We start from the raw sequence: 16,696 nt of genomic DNA on the forward strand, positions 1-16,696 counted from the left end.
TTTCATACTTTTCTGAGTTTTGTTAGGGTTTGTATTTTGCTTAGAGAGGCGAGGCAGCGACAGCTCTCTGAAGAAGGAATAAAGTTCTCCCCACCTAATGCTCGCTCCGGTGGTGTTTCTAGCAACATCGGAAGATGTGTGGAGGTTTCTTTTCGGCGGATCTCACGGGATTCAGACAGTGCTTGTCTTTGGTGGATCCACGTGGATCATGTCTTCGTTCGTCTGTGTTCGTGTGTCTAAAGGTTGGATCATTCCGATCTACACTTCTCTTCATCGGCAGCGGTTGCTGTTTTGGTGCCCTGGTCCTTTCGATTGCCCACGCCTCGACATCCTCCTTCGGGGTGCCGGGGAGGTAGCCTGCGCCGGCAATTCAACACACCTCGGCCCCACCCACTTCGTAGACAGAATTGTCACGTGAGCAAGGAGCTAGGCAAAAATACTTTTGCCATAATCTGAAGTGGACCTCACAACCCAGGAAGGCCTCGCAAAGGGCAACAAAACCTGCTATGTGGAGATCGGGATTTGGGGTCAGATGGTGGAGTTGGATCCCGTAGAACACCAAGAGGCCCCTGAGGGAGGGGTGGATAGGGAAGCCAAGGCCTCAAAGAAGGAAGGGGACAAAGCAGACCCGCTCCTCTCCATGGGAATCGAGTTGGGTAGTTATCGTTGATAACCCCTATGTCCGTGGACTATAGCCCCGGGCGGAAGGATACGAAATTTGGATCGGGGCAAGTACCCTTGAGTCGCGAGGCGATTGAGCTTCATTGGGGTAACAGAGCAACTCTTCCAATCTCCTTGGTGGCGGCCGTGCCATCAGGGCGCTTCGATGAGCCAGGGACATCTGGCATTCTTGTACCCATGAAAGCAAGGCCGGAGGGAGAAAGTTGCTAGCGATAGGGGAAGAAGCAGGCAGGGTTAAACAAATCGCCTCCCCCTTCACCATTTATTTACCACAACGGAATGTTTGAGTCCCCAATAGTTACTCTGCATGTTCCCCATGCGTCAAGCATTATTTAAGGAACACAGATCGAGGGAGGATCATCGGGCCCACCACATCCCCCATTAGCGGGCATATCGAGGGGTCGGGCCAAAAGATCACCAAGGGTCATAGGAAGTTCTCAAAAAATAAAACTTCCCTCCCAAGGAATTGACCTTAGAAAATTGTCATATTATTCTTGAAAACATTGTGCTGGTTACACGATATCTCGAATAACCAAGGCTCATTAAAAGCCAGGGAAAGGGGGTCTTGTTGAAAGATATCTCCCGTTACCTTATGAAGCACATGGTCGCAATCAGGAAGGCCAAAAAGACCTTGGATCCGAGCATGACCTCGGAATTAGAAGCCAACGTGGAGGATAGAACTCGCCTACAAAGCCAAAGACTCAAGCTTGCAAGGTTATCCCAAGGAAGATGCTCGATGTCCTCGGCTTGAAGGCTAGTCCGGGGGGCTATTGTTAGTGTCCTGGATTAGGGAGTGCTTGCCACGTTACACTAGTAGAAAACAGGGCTTTGGTCACGGGGCAGTTTTCACATTAGTCCCGGTTCAGTCAAGAACCGGGACTAACATGAGCATTTATCCCGGTTCGTGCGGCTAAGGCATTAGTCCCGGTTCACCTGGGCCCTTTAGTCCCGGTTCGTGGCACGAACCGGGACTAAAGGGTGCGATGCCCATTTTCCCGGTTGGTGGCACCAACCGGGACTAAAGGTTAGACCTTTAGTACCGGTTGGTGCCACCAACCGGTACTAATGGGTTTTGAGGCATTAGTACCGGTTCATGGCACGAACCGGTACTAAAGGTCCCATTTTCAAACTCTCCCCCCTGGTGGACCGCCTTTTCAGTTTTAGAAAAAACAAAAGAAAATGATGGAAATGTCAAATAAAATAAAATAAAATAAGTTTCCCATGTGATATGTGGTCTACTTGTTGGGAAAATTTACAAATATGAATTTCGACTTTATTTGCAAAATCTCTCTGGAATTTCTAAAATGGGCATAACTTTTGCATACGAACTCAGATTAAAAAAAATTATATGAAAAATCATCTACTCGAAAAGTTACATCTGAATTTAACGGGGGGAACCCCGTTAAACATTTTCAAAATCCTCAAAAACCTAACAGAAAAAAGTTACAGGGCTTTTAAGATCTAGAGTGGAAAAAATCGAAAAAATTACTAGTCAAATCTAGTCAAACAGTGGTCAAATGTCGTCAAACAATGGTCAAACTAATTATTCTAGAATATTAGTGTTACTAAATAATTATTTCAGTTATTTTGAATTTTGGTCAAATCTGGTCAAACTATGGTCAAACTAATTATTCAAGAAATATTAGTGTTACTAAATAATTATTGTTTTTTAAAACAATAGTTTCAAACTCAAACAGTGAAATGTGTCACTTCATGCTCAAGCAAAATTCATGAAGGTTAATAAGATTGACATCTTACTATTGTCAGAAAAACAACAAGTGCAGACTTGGAAACGAGAGAGAATAGAACCCGGAAGTTAAGCGTGCTCTGGTTGGGGGAGTGGGAGGATGGGTGACTGTTCGGGAAGTCAGATGATTTGGAATGATGAGAGGATAAATTGAGCAGTGATGAGGGGTGGTGATTACACACTAGAGGTTAAAATAATTCAGAAATTTGAAAATAAAAAAAAATTCAAAAAAAATCATAAAATTTCCTTTAGTCCCGGTTGGTGCTACCAACCGGGACTAAAGGTGGAGCTCCATGTGGCCGCGCCCTTTAGTCCCGGTTCATGTAAGAACCGGGACTAAAGGGGAGAGGCATTAGTACCGACCCTTTAGTCCCGGTTCGAAAACCGGGACTAAAGGGGCCTTACCAACCGGGACAAAACCCCTTTTTTCTACTAGTGTTAGCCCGTCAGTTATGGGCCGGTACGAGGACCCAACGAAGACTGATGAGTGGGCTATGTTGGCCTTGGCCCTCGGTGTAATCAACATGAAAATCTCCTGGCTTGGCGTACACTTCAAGCATATTTGAATTATCGGCATGCTTATCCCTACCTAGATTGTAACCGACCATGTGTAAGCCCTAGGTACCCTCGGCGTCTATAAGCCGTGGGGCTTAGTCTGTAGAGGCACGGCTGCAAGGTTTAGAGCTTAGAACATCTTCATACAATCTCGAGGTAGATCATACTGTACCTTGTACCCCATCACAATCAATATATAAGAAGTAGGACGTAGGCTTTTACCTCATCAAGAGGGCCAGAACCTGGGTAAAACATCGTATCCCTATTTCATCTGTTAACATCTAGCTCAGATCACCAAGCTTGGGACCCTTTGTTGGAAATATGCCCTAGAGGCAATAATAAATTAGTTATTATTATTATATTTCATTGTTCATGATAATCGTTTATTATCCATGCTAGAATTGTATTGATAGGAAACTCAGGTACATGTGTGGATACATAGACAACACCATGTCCCTAGTAAGCCTCTAGTTGACTAGCTCGTTGATCAATAGATGGTTACGGTTTCCTGACCATGGACATTGGATGTCGTTGATAACGGGATCACATCATTAGGAGAATGATGTGATGGACAAGACCCAATCCTAAGCCTAGCACAAAGATCGTGTAGTTAGTATGCTAAAGCTTTTCTAATGTCAAGTATCATTTCCTTAGAGCATGAGATTGTGCAACTCCCGGATACCGTAGGAGTGCTTTGGGTGTGCCAAACGTCACAACGTAACTGGGTGGCTATAAAGGTTCACTACAAGTATCTCCGAAAGTGTCTGTTGGGTTGGCACGAATCGAGACTGGGATTTGTCACTCCGTGCAACGGAGAGGTATCTCTGGGCCCACTCGGTAGGACATCATCATAATGTGCACAATGTGATCAAGGAGTTGATCACGGGATGATGTGTTACGGAACGAGTAAAGAGACTTGCCGGTAACGAGATTGAACAAGGTATCGGGATACCGACGACCGAATCTCGGGCAAGTATCGTACCGCTAGACAAAGGGAATTGAATACGGGATTGATTGAATCATCGACATCGTGGTTCATCCGATGAGATCATCGTGGAACATGTGGGAGCCAACATGGGTATCCAGATCCCGCTGTTGGTTATTGGCCGGAGAGGTGTCTCGGTCATGTCTGCATGGTTCCCGAACCCGTAGGGTCTACACACTTAAGGTTCAATGACGCTAGGGTTATAAGGAATAGATATACGTGGTTACTGAATGTTGTTCGGAGTCCTGGATGAGATCCCGGACATCACGAGGAGTTCCGGAATGGTCCGGAGGTAAAGATTTATATATGGGAAGTCCTGTTTTGGTCACCGAAAAAGTTTCGGGTGCTATCGGTAACGTACCGGGACCACCGGGAGGGTCCCGGGGGTCCACCAGGTGGGGCTACCTTCCCCAGAGGGCTGCGTGGGCCAAGTGTGAGATGGGACCAGCCCCAGGTGGGTTGGTGCGCCCCCCACCAGGGCCCAAGGCGAAGAGAGAAGGGAAAAGGGGGAAACCCTAGGCCCACCTAGTGGTGCGCCCCCCTCTCTCCCCCCTTGGCCGCCCCCCTAGATGGGATCTAGGGATGGCCGCCACCCCTAGGGGTGGAAACCTAGGTGGGGGCGCAGCCCCTCCCTTTCCCCTATATATAGTGGGGTTTTGGGCTGCCATACACACGAGAACATCTCCTTCTTGGCACAGCCCTACCCCTCTCCCTCCTCGTCTCTTGCGGTGCTTGGCGAAGCCCTGCTGGAGTACCATGCTCCTCCACCACCACCACGCCGTCGTGCTGCTGCTAGATGGAGTCTTCCCCAACCTCTCCTTCTCCCCTTGCTGGATCAAGGCGTAGGAGACGTCACCGGGCTGTACGTGTGTTGAACACGGAGGTGCCGTCCGTTCGGCACTAGGATCATCAGTGATTTGGATCACGACGAGTACGACTCCATCAACCCCGTTCACTTGAACGCTTCCGCTTAGCGATCTACAAGGGTATGTAGATGCACTCTCCTTCCCCTCGTTGCTAGATTACCCCATAGATTGATCTTGGTGATGCGTAGAAAATTTTGAATTTCTGCTACGTTCCCCAACAGTGGCATCATGAGCTAGGTCTATGCGTAGTTTCTATGCACGAGTAGAACACAAGTTGTTGTGGGCATCGATATTGTCAATTTACTTGCCGTTACTAGTCTTATCTTGATTCGGCGGCATCGTGGGATGAAGCGGCCCGGACCGACCTTACACGTACTCTTACGTGAGACTGGTTCCACCGACTGACATGCACTAGTTGCATAAGGTGGCTAGCGGGTGTCTGTCTCTCCCACTTTAGTCGGATCGGATTCGATGAAAAGGGTCCTTATGAAGGGTAAATAGAAATTGGCATATCACGTTGTGTTTTCCACGTAGGTAAGAAAAGTTCTTGCTAGAAACCTATAGCAGCCACGTAAAAACTTGCAACAACAATTAGAGGACGTCTAACTTGTTTTTGCAGCATATGCCTTGTGATGTGATATGGCCAAAAGGATGTGATGAATGATATATGTGATGTATGAGATTGATCATGTTCTTGTAATAGGAATCACGACTTGCATGTCGATGAGTATGACAACCGGCAGGAGCCATAGGAGTTGTCTTTATTTATTTATGACTTGCGTGTCAACATAAACGTCATGTAATTACTTTACTTTATTGCTAAAGCATTAGCCATAGTAGTAGAAGTAATATATGACGAGACAACTTCAAGAAGACACGATGATGGAGATCATGGTGTCATGCCGGTGACAACGATGATCATGGAGCCCCGAAGATGGAGATCAAAAGGAGCAAAATGATATTGGCCATATCATGTCACTATTTGATTGCATGTGATGTTTATCATGTTTTACATCTTATTTGCTTAGAACGACGGTAGCTTAAATAAGATGATCCCTCACTAAAATTTCAAGAAAAGTGTTCCCCCTAACTGTGCACCATTGCGAAGGTTCGTTGTTTCGAAGCACCACGTGATGATCGGGTGTGATAGATTCTAACGTTCGAATACAACGGGTGTTGACGAGCCTAGCATGTACAGACATGGCCTCGGGACACATGCGAAACACTTAGGTTGACTTGACGAGCCTAGCATGTACAGACATGGCCTCGGAACACAGAAGACCGAAAGGTCGAACATGAGTCGTATAGAAGATACGATCAACATGAGATGTTCACCGATGTTGACTAGTCCGTCTCACGTGATGATCGGACACGGCCTAGTTGACTCGGATCATGTTTCACTTAGATGACTGGAGGGATGTCTATCTGAGTGGGAGTTCATTAAATGAACTCAATTATCATGAACATAGTCTAAATTGTCTTTGCAAATATGTTGTAGATGAATAGCTCACGTTGTAGCTCCCTATTTCAATACGTTCCTAGAGAAAGATTAAGTTGAAAGATATTGTAAGCAATGATGCGGACTAGGTCCGTAGTCCGAGGAGTGTCCTCACTGCTACACAGAAGGCTTACGTCTTTGATGCACCACTCGATGTGCAAACCCCTACAACGTCGTTTGTGAATGTTGTGAACACCTGACAGACACATTATGATGACTACCTGATAGTTTAGTGCACCATACTTTACGGCTTAGAATCGGGATTCCAATGACGTTTTGAACGCCATAGAACATATGAGATGTTCCAAGAGCTGAAATTGGGATTTCAGGCTCATGCCTGTGTTGAGAGGTATGAGACCTCTGACAAGTTCTTTAGCCAACAAGATGGAGGAGAATGGCTCAGCTAGTGAGCATGTGCTCAGAATGTCTGGGTGCTACAATCACTTGAATCAAGTGGGAGCTAAAACTTCCAGATAAGACAATGATTGATAGAGTTCTCTAGCCACTATCACTAAGCTACTAGATCTTCGTGATGAACTATGACATGCAAGGGATGGAGTTGATCCCGGAGCTGTTCGCGGTGCTTAAGACCGCAAAAGGTAGAAATCAAGAAGGAGCATCAAGTGTTGATGGTTTAACAAGACCGCTGGTTTCAAGAAGGGCAAGGGCTAAAAGGGAAACTTCATGGATGGAAAACAAGTTGCCGCTCCAGTAAAGGAACCCAAGGTTGAACCCAAACCCGAGACTAAGTGCTTCTATTGTAAAGGGGATGGTCACTAGTAGCGGAATTACCCCAAATGCATGGTAGATAAGAAGGCTGACAAACTTCAACAAAGTATATACGTGTTATTAATGTGTACCTCACTAGTACTCCTGGTAGCACCTGGGTATTGGATACCGGTTCAGTTACTATTATTGGTGACTTGAAGCAAAAGCTACAGACAAACGGAGACTGGCTAAGGGCGAGGTGACGATATGTGTTGGAAGTGTTTCCAAAGTTGATGAGATCACCATCGCACGCTCCATCTGCCTTCGGGATTAGTATTGAACCTAGATAAATGTTATCAGGTGTCTATGTTGAGCATGAATATGATTAGATCATGTTCATTGCAATACAGTTATTCATTTAAATTAGAGAATAATGGTTATTCTGTTTACATGAATAATACCTTTCATGGTCATGCACCCCATGTGAATGGTTCATTGAATCTCGGTCGTGGTAATACACATGTTCACGCCAAAAGATGTAGAGTTAATAATGATAGTACCACTTTCTCGTGGCATTGCCACTTAGGTCATATTGGCGTAAGATGCATGAAGAAACTCCATGTCCATGGATGTTTGGAGTCACTTGATTTTGAATCACTTGACACATGCAAGCCATGCCTCATGGGCAGGATGACTAAGACCCCGTTTTCAGGTACAATGAAACGGGCAAGTGACTTCTTGGAAATCATACGTGCTGATGCGTGTGATCCAATGAGAATTGAAGCGTGCGGTGGATATCGCTATTTTCTCATCTTCACTGACGATTTGAGTAGATATAGGTATATTTACTTAATGAAGCACAAGTCTGAAATGTTTGAAAAGTTCAAGCGATTTCAGAGTGAAGTTAAGAATCATCATAACAAAAGATCATGTTCCTACGATCTGATCAAAAGGGGATTTTCTGAGTTATGAGTTTGGCAATCACTTAAGACATTGTGGAATTGTTTCACAGTTGAAGCCACTTGGAACACCACAGAGTAATGGTGTTCCGGACGTCGTAATCGAACCTTATGAGATATGGTGCGATCTATGATGTCTCTTACCGATCTACCGTTTTCATTTTGAGGTTATGCGTTAGAGACAGCTGCATTCACTTTAGATAGGACACCATCTAAGTCCGTTGAGACGACATCGTATGAACATTGGTTGGAAAGCCAAACCAAAGTTGTCGTTTCTTAATGTTTGGGGCTGCGATGCTTAAGGCTTCAGCCAGAGAAGCTCGAACCCAAAGTGGACAAACACATCTTCATAGGATACCCAAAGGTGACAGTTGGGTATACCTTCTATCTCAGATCCGAGGGCAAATTGTTTGTCGCTAAGAATGGGTCCTTTCTCGAGAAGGAGTTTCTCTCGAAAGAATTGAGTGGGAGGAAGATAGAACTTGATGAGGTTGTCGAACCTTTATTTCAACCAGAGAATGATGCAACACAGAAAGATGTTTTCTGTGGCACCTACGTCTGTTGAATAGGAAGTTAATGATAGTGATCATGAAGCTTCGGATCAAGTTGCTATCGAACCTCGTAGGTCGACAAGGATATGTACTACTCCTAAGTGGTATGGTAATCCTGTCTTAGATATCATGTTGTTACACAATAATGAACCTACGAGCTATGGAGAAGCGATGGTGGGCCCGTATTCCGACAAATGGTTAGAAGCCATGAAATCCGAGATAGGATCCATGTATCAGAACAAAGTATGGACTTTGGTGGACTTGGCCGATGAATCGACAAGCCATTGAGAATAAATGGATCTTTAAGAAGAAGACGGACGTGGGCGGTAATGTTACCGTCTATGAAGCTCGACTTGTGGGAAAGAGTCTTTTCACAAGTTCAAGGAGTTGACTATGATGAGAATTTCTCACCCGTAGCGATGCTTAAGTCCGTCGGAATCATGATAGCATTAGCTGTATTTTTCGATTATGAAATCTTACAGATGGATGTCAAAACAAGTTTTCTTACCAGTTTTCGTAAGAAAAGTTGTATGTAAGGTTTTGTCGATCCTAAGGATGCTAAAAGGTATGCTGGCTCCAGCAATCCTTCTATGGACTAGAGCAAGCATCTCGGAATTGGAATATATGCTTTGATGGAGTGATCAAAGCTTTTAGGTTTATACAATGTTTGCTAGAAACTTGTATTTACAAGAAAGTGAGTGGGAGCACTACAACATTTCTGATAAGTATATGTGGATGACATATTGTTGATCCGAAATGATGTAGAATTTCTGGAAAGCATAAACGGTTGTTTGAAGAGTGATTTTCAAAGGAAGACCTGGATAAAGCTGCTTACATATTGGGCATCAAGATCTATAGAGATAGATCAAGACGCCTGATGATACTTTCAAAGAACGCACACCTTGACATGTTTTTGAAGGAGTTCAAAATAGATCAGTCAAAGAAGGGGTTCTTACCTGAGTTGTAAGGTGTGAAGTTGAGTAAGACTCAAAGATTGACCACGGCAGAAGAAAGAGGAAGGACGAAGGTTGTCCCCTATGCTTTTGTCATCGGCTCTATACGGTATGCCATGCTGAGTACCGCACCTAATGTGTGCCTTGCACATGTCTGGCAAGAGGGTACAAAGGTGATCTAGGAGTAGATCACCAGATAGCGGTCAAAATTATCCTTAGAGGAATAAGGAAATGTTTCTCGGTTATGGAGGTGATAAAGAGTTCGACGTAAAGAGTTACGTCGATGCAAGCTTAACACCTATCCGGATAGCTCTGAGTAGAGATACCAGATACGTATAATGGACCAACAATTTGTAATAGCTCCAAGTGGAACGTGGTAGCAGCATCTACGATATAAAGTTTTGCGAAATACATAGGGATTTGAATATGGCAAGACCCGCTGACTACAACCTCTCTCACAAGCATAACATGATCAAACCCAGAACTCTTTGAGTGTTTATCACATAGTGATGTGAACTAGATCATTGAGTCTAGTAGACTCTTGTATGTTGGTCTCATGGCGATGTGACCTGTGAGTGTTAATCACATGGCGATGTGAACTAGATTATTGACTCTAGTGCAAGTGGGAGACTGTTGGAAATATGCCCTAGAGGCAATAATAAATTAGTTATTATTATTATATTTCATTGTTCATGATAATCGTTTATTATCCATGCTAGAATTGTATTGATAGGAAACTCAAATACATGTGTGGATACATAGACAACACCATGTCCCTAGTAAGCCTCTAGTTGACTAGCTCGTTGATCAATAGATGGTTACGGTTTCCTGACCATGGACATTGGATGTCGTTGATAACGGGATCACATCATTAAGAGAATGATGTGATGGACAAGACCCAATCCTAAGCCTAGCACAAAGATCATGTAGTTCGTATGCTAAAGCTTTTCTAATGTCAAGGATCATTTCCTTAGACCATGAGATTGTGCAACTCTCGGATACCGTAGGAGTGCTTTGGGTGTGCCAAACATCACAACGTAACCGGGTGGCTATAAAGGTTCACTACATGTATCTCCGAAAGTGTCTGTTGGGTTGGCATGAATCGAGACTGGGATTTGTCACTCCGTGTAACGGAGAGGTATCTCTGGGCCCACTCGGTAGGACATCATCATAATGTGCACAATGTGATCAAGGAGTTGATCACGGGATGATGTGTTACGGAACGAGTAAAGAGACTTGCCGGTAACGAGATTGAACAAGGTATCGGGATACCGACAATCGAATCTCGGGCAAGTATCGTACCGCTAGACAAAGGGAATTGAATACGGGATTGATTGAATCCTCGATATCGTGGTTCATCCGATGAGATCATCATGGAACATGTGGGAGCCAACATGGGTATCCAGATCCCGCTGTTGGTTATTGGCCAGAGAGGTGTCTCGGTCATGTCTGCATGGTTCCCGAACCCGTAGGGTCTACACACTTAAGGTTCGATGATGCTAGGGTTATAGGGAATAGATATACATGGTTACCGAATGTTGTTCGGAGTCCTGGATGAGATCCCGGACATCACGAGGAGTTCCGGAATGGTCCGGAGGTAAAGATTTATATATGGGAAGTCCTGTTTTGGTCACCGGAAAAATTTCGGGTGCTATCGATAACGTACCGGAACCACCGGGAGGGTCCCGGGGGTCCACCAGGTGGGGCTACCTGCCCCAGAGGGCTGCGTGGGCCAAGTGTGAGAGGGGACCAGCCCCAGGTGGGCTGGTGCGCCCCCCACCAGGGCCCAAGGCGAAGAGAGAAGGGAAAAGGGGGAAACCCTAGGCTCAGATGGGCCTAAGGCCCACCTAGTGGTGCGCCCCCTCTCTCCCCCCTTAGCCGCCCCCCTAGATGGGATCTAGGGATGGCCGCCACCCCTAGGGGTGGAAACCTAGGTGGGGGCGCAGCCCCTCCCTTTCCCCTATATATAGTGGGGTTTTGGGCTACCATACACACGAGAACATCTCCTTCTTGGCGCAGCCCTACTCCTCTCCCTCCTCGTCTCTTGCGGTGCTTGGCGAAGCCCTGCTGGAGTACCACGCTCCTCCACCACCACAACGCCGTCGTGCTGCTGCTAGATGGAGTCTTCCCCAACCTCTCCTTCTCCCCTTGCTGGATCAAGGCGTAGGAGACGTCACCGGGCTGTACGTGTGTTGAACACGGAGGTGCCGTCCGTTCGGCACTAGGATCATCGATGATTTGGATCACGACGAGTACGACTCCATCAACCCCATTCGCTTGAACGCTTTCGCTTAGCGATCTTCAAGGGTATGTAGATGCACTCTCCTTCCCCTCGTTGCTAGATTACTCCATAGATTGATCTTGGTGATGCGTAGAAAATCTTGAATTTCTGCTACGTTCCCCAACACCCTTTACCCGAGATCTGTCGGTTTTAACACCAACACTCGTGCTAAGTTCCCATAGAACCTGCGCACCAGAACAACAACCGCCACCGATGAAGAGAAGCATAGATCGGAAGGAACTAACCTGCAGACACATAGATACTGACAAACAAAGACCAGATCCAAGAGGACCCACTAAAGATCAACGCCGACCGGATCCCACGAGATCCATCGGTGACGCACCTCCAAACGCCCTCCAATGACGCTAGAAACACTGCTGGGACGGGGGCTAAGCGGGGAGAACCTTATTCCATCTACAGGAAGACGTCTGCGCCTTATCTTCCTGATCATGACACAAACCCTAATAAAATTAAACACACACCTAAAATCTGAGGCCTCCTGCCAGCAAGGGTCGGGATCCACCACACCTCCTGTAGTGACCATACCTCAAACAGTATGATCTTTGTGCTTCGGTGTCATCCCTGGATCAGTAATGCTGACACCACACAGTACTTGAAGAATTTAGAACAGAATAGCAATCACACACTTATTTCATCGAGTGTCTCAAAAGAGAACTTATTACAATAAATATGGCTTAAGGCTATCTAATAACGATAACAGCAGAAGGCTTGGAAGATAAGTGAGTCCATCAACTCCAACGGCATCACTAAGTATAGAACCACGACCTAAAACTCCTTAATCGTCGTCTGAAAAGTCTGCAACATTAACGTTGCTGCCCGAAAACGGGTTAGCACATGGAATATGCTGGCAATATAACACATAGAGAGTAAAGGAATGAAACAGCTATTCTATATGCATCTTTGGCTGGTGGAAAGCTCTATGGTTATAGTTTTGCGTAAAGCCAATTTTTCCCTACTGCAAAGGAATAAATTTATTTAGCTATCATGGTGGTTGTTAAACATTGAGAATGGTTGACAGCATTCTCAATCCCAATTAAACATCGTTAAACAAAACCCAGCAAAATTAATTTAGAGTAACATGTTGAGATTCACATGATAATCCAAGTACTAGATACTCAAGATGTCCATAATCGGGGACACGGCTAATCATGATTAGTTTATACACTCTGCAGAGGTTTGCACTTTTCCCCACAAGACTCGATCGCCTCCGTTTGGTTTCTCGCACTACATGGTGTTTGAGAAGACGGATGACCGAGACATAGTCTTTCAGAAGCGCTAGCACCTTACGATCGGGTAGACCGTACCACCTACATCCCCTACATCTGCTACTCTACCACTGTAAGAGTTCGCACGACTTAGTCAACTATGCTAGAGCCCATAATAGCTTGTGGCTGCACACGGAAGTTTCTAGCATGAATAATCTCATGATCCCTTTGAGCCTGGGTGGCGGTCCAAAAGAAAACAGGCAAATCCTGGAATACCCAGGTACCTCAGTCCACCCAGATGTGTGTTTAAGTTGCCACCTTAGATAAACCATTAATTAACAATCTCACATCTGTCATGGATATCACTCACCCAATCCACGTCTACTAGCATAGCATGGCATAATAAGCAAACGTAGAAGTAACTCCCAAAGGTTTGATAATAAACTGGTAATAGGTACTACCTCAACTACTTCCCATCCCACAATTTAATTAGATCCTAATCATGCAATGTTTGAGGATTGATCTAATGAAATAAAACTGGGTAGTAGGAGATATGGTCAAAGTGTTACTTGCCTTGCTGATGATACGCGAAACCTAGAGATTCGAAGTAACAGGCGGCGCACTCCGGGTATTCTATCGTAGACAAACAAACAAGAATACAATAAGTACTCATCTAATGCACAGGTAAAATTCAAAAAAAGAACTAACCAGAAAGTTGAACTTAAGAACTCCGGTTTGCAAAAAGAATCAAATCGAACGAAGCAACGAAAGTCAAACGGCGAAAGAAAACAACTTCGTTCTACTAATCTGGATCTAAGGCAATTTTTACAATGGCAAAAACTTGTTTAAGTTGGTTAAACGGATAGAGGGTTTCGAGACGAAACTCCAGGCGCTTGAATTGCCTGATTTCGAAAACGAAAATCAGATCAGAAATCGTGATCAGAAAATAATCCTTGAAATTCGAAAAAAAGAAAAACGACGAACGGATTAACGAACGAACGTTCGTTAACCGGATCTAAACGACGAATACGTTCGTTAAAACGAACGAACGAGCGAACACTCGTTATTATACTAAACCGGAAATAAAACCGATTTAATAAAAAAACGGAACCTAAAAAACCCGACGAAAACCGACGAAAAACCGATTGGTTTTTCTTGAGAAGAAACCGGGGCGCGGAAATCGAGGCGACCTTGGGCGGCGGATCGGCGAGGCGGCGGGCGGCGGCTCCGGTGAGGCGGCAGGCGGCGGCTTCGGCGAGGCGGCGGCGGGCGGCGCGGGCGGTGGCGGCGGGGCGCGGGGTTCGAGGGGCGTGGGCTAGGGTTTGGCTCGGGGCTGGGTTGCCCCGGCTTATAAAGCCTGCCGGGCCAGAGTCCCAGGCGGACACGGCCCGGTTAGGTCGGTGCACGTGTCTTTTTAAATAATTACGCACAGAAGAAAAAATAAAAAGAAATGCTAAACGGACCACAAAAATCCCGAAATAAATTTTCCCCGACTTCTAAAATCAAGCCGGAAAAACTGAACATTTATTTGGGACTAAATGCAATTTTGAAAAACGCACATTTCTCCTAAATTCCAAATAAAATATCGAAAAACTCCGGAATAAAATCTTATTTGATTTTTTATTAAATCCTCAATATTTCTTTATTTTGGGAAAGTCATTTTATTCCCTCTCTCATAATTTTGTAATAGAAATTATTGATGATAAAATAAATAAAATCAAATGATCCTATTCTCAAAATTTGAGAAAACTCAAATATGAAAATAACGAAATCCCCAACTCTCTTCGTGGGTCCTTGAATTGCTTAGGATTTCTAGGATCGCAACCAAAAGCAAATAAAATATGATATGCAATGATGATCTAATGTATAACATTCCAAATTTAAAATTTGGGATGTTACAAACCTACCCCCCTTAAGATGAATCTCGCCCTCGAGATTTGGGTTGGCTAGAAAATAGGTGAGGGTGGTCCTTGAGCAAATCTTCCTCTCGCTCCCAGGTGGCTTCGTCCTCCGTGTGGTGGCTCCACTGAACTTTACAGAACTTGATAACCTTGTTGCGAGTGACTCGGCTGGCAAACTCGAGAATCTTAATTGGTTTCTCCTCATAGGTCAAATTGTTATCCAACTGGATTGCTTCCAATGGCACTGTATCCCTCAACGGTATGTCAGCCATCTCCGCGTGGCACTTCTTCAACTGAGAAACGTGGAACACATCATGAACTCCGGACAATCCTTCGGGCAATTCCAACTTGTAGGCCACTTCTCCCATACGTTCCAATACTCGGTATGGTCCTACAAATCGTGGTGCTAACTTTCCCTTAACTCCAAAACGCTTTGTTCCCCGAAGTGGTGATACTCGAAGATAAGCTCTATTTCCAACTTCGTAAACTGTCTCCTTGCGTTTAGAATCTGCATAACTCTTCTGTCTGGACTGGGCTATCTTGAGCCTATCGCGAATCAATTTCACCTTCTGTTCAGACTCCTTAATAAAGTCAGGTCCAAACAACTGGCGGTCTCCAACTTCATCCCATGACAATGGTGTCCTGCACCTTCTTCCGTACAAGGCTTCGAAAGGGGCCATCTTTAAACTGGATTGATAGCTGTTGTTGTAAGAGAACTCTGCATATGGCAAATTGTCGTCCCAACTAGATCTATAATCTAGCGCACAAGCTCTCAGCATGTCCTCCAAAATCTAATTGACTCTCTTGGTCTGTCCATCTATCTGTGGATGAAAAGCTGTACTAAATTCTAGCCTGGTTCCCAAGGTTTCGTGCAACTGCTTCTAGAACTTTGAGGTAAACTGGGTTCCTCTATCTGATACGATACTCCTTGGAACTCCATGCAGACATACGATCCTGGTCATGTATATCTTTGCCAACTTTGCACTGATATAGGTAGTCTTCACTTGAATGAAATGAGCTACCTTTGTCAAACGATCGACTACAACCCAAATCGCGTCATAGCCTGAACGTGTTCTGGGCAATCCTGTGATAAAATCCATGCCTAGCTTATCCCACTTCCATTCGGGTATCGGCAATGGTTGTAGCAATCCTGCTGGCTTCTGATGCTCTGCCTTCACTCTCTGACATACATCACAAACTGCTACATACTCAGCAATATCCTTCTTCATTCCGGTCCACCAGAAAATATCCTTCAAATCCAAATACATCTTGGTATTTCCTGGGTGAATCGAATATGGTGAATCATGCGACTCTTGCAGTATTAACTTTCTGATCTCTGGGTCATTGGGCACGTAAACACGGTCTTCAAACCATAAGGTATCGTGCTCGTCCTCACGAAATCCCTTAGCGTTTCCCTTGCTAAGTTTCTCCTTAATAGAAGCAATCTCCTTGTCAGTCCTTTGGGCTTCTCTGATTTTATCCATCAATGTAGACTGAATCTCCAATGCTGCTACATAGCCTCTCGGGACTATTTCTAAACATAATTCTCGAAGATTTTCGACTAACTCCCTTGGTAATTCTCCCGTCATTAGGGTGTTGACATGACTCTTACGGCTTAATGCGTCGGCTACTACATTAGCCTTTCCGGGGTGATAATGCAATTTCATATCATAATCCTTGATGAGCTCCAACCATCTCCTTTGTCTGAGATTCAACTCCTTCTGTGTGAAAATATACTTCAAACTCTTATGATCCATATACACCTCGCAATGGTTTCCAATCAGA

The sequence above is a fragment of the Triticum dicoccoides genome, chromosome 7A (assembly GCF_002162155.2).
Source record: "Triticum dicoccoides isolate Atlit2015 ecotype Zavitan chromosome 7A, WEW_v2.0, whole genome shotgun sequence".
NCBI classification, from domain to species: Eukaryota; Viridiplantae; Streptophyta; class Magnoliopsida; order Poales; family Poaceae; genus Triticum; species Triticum dicoccoides.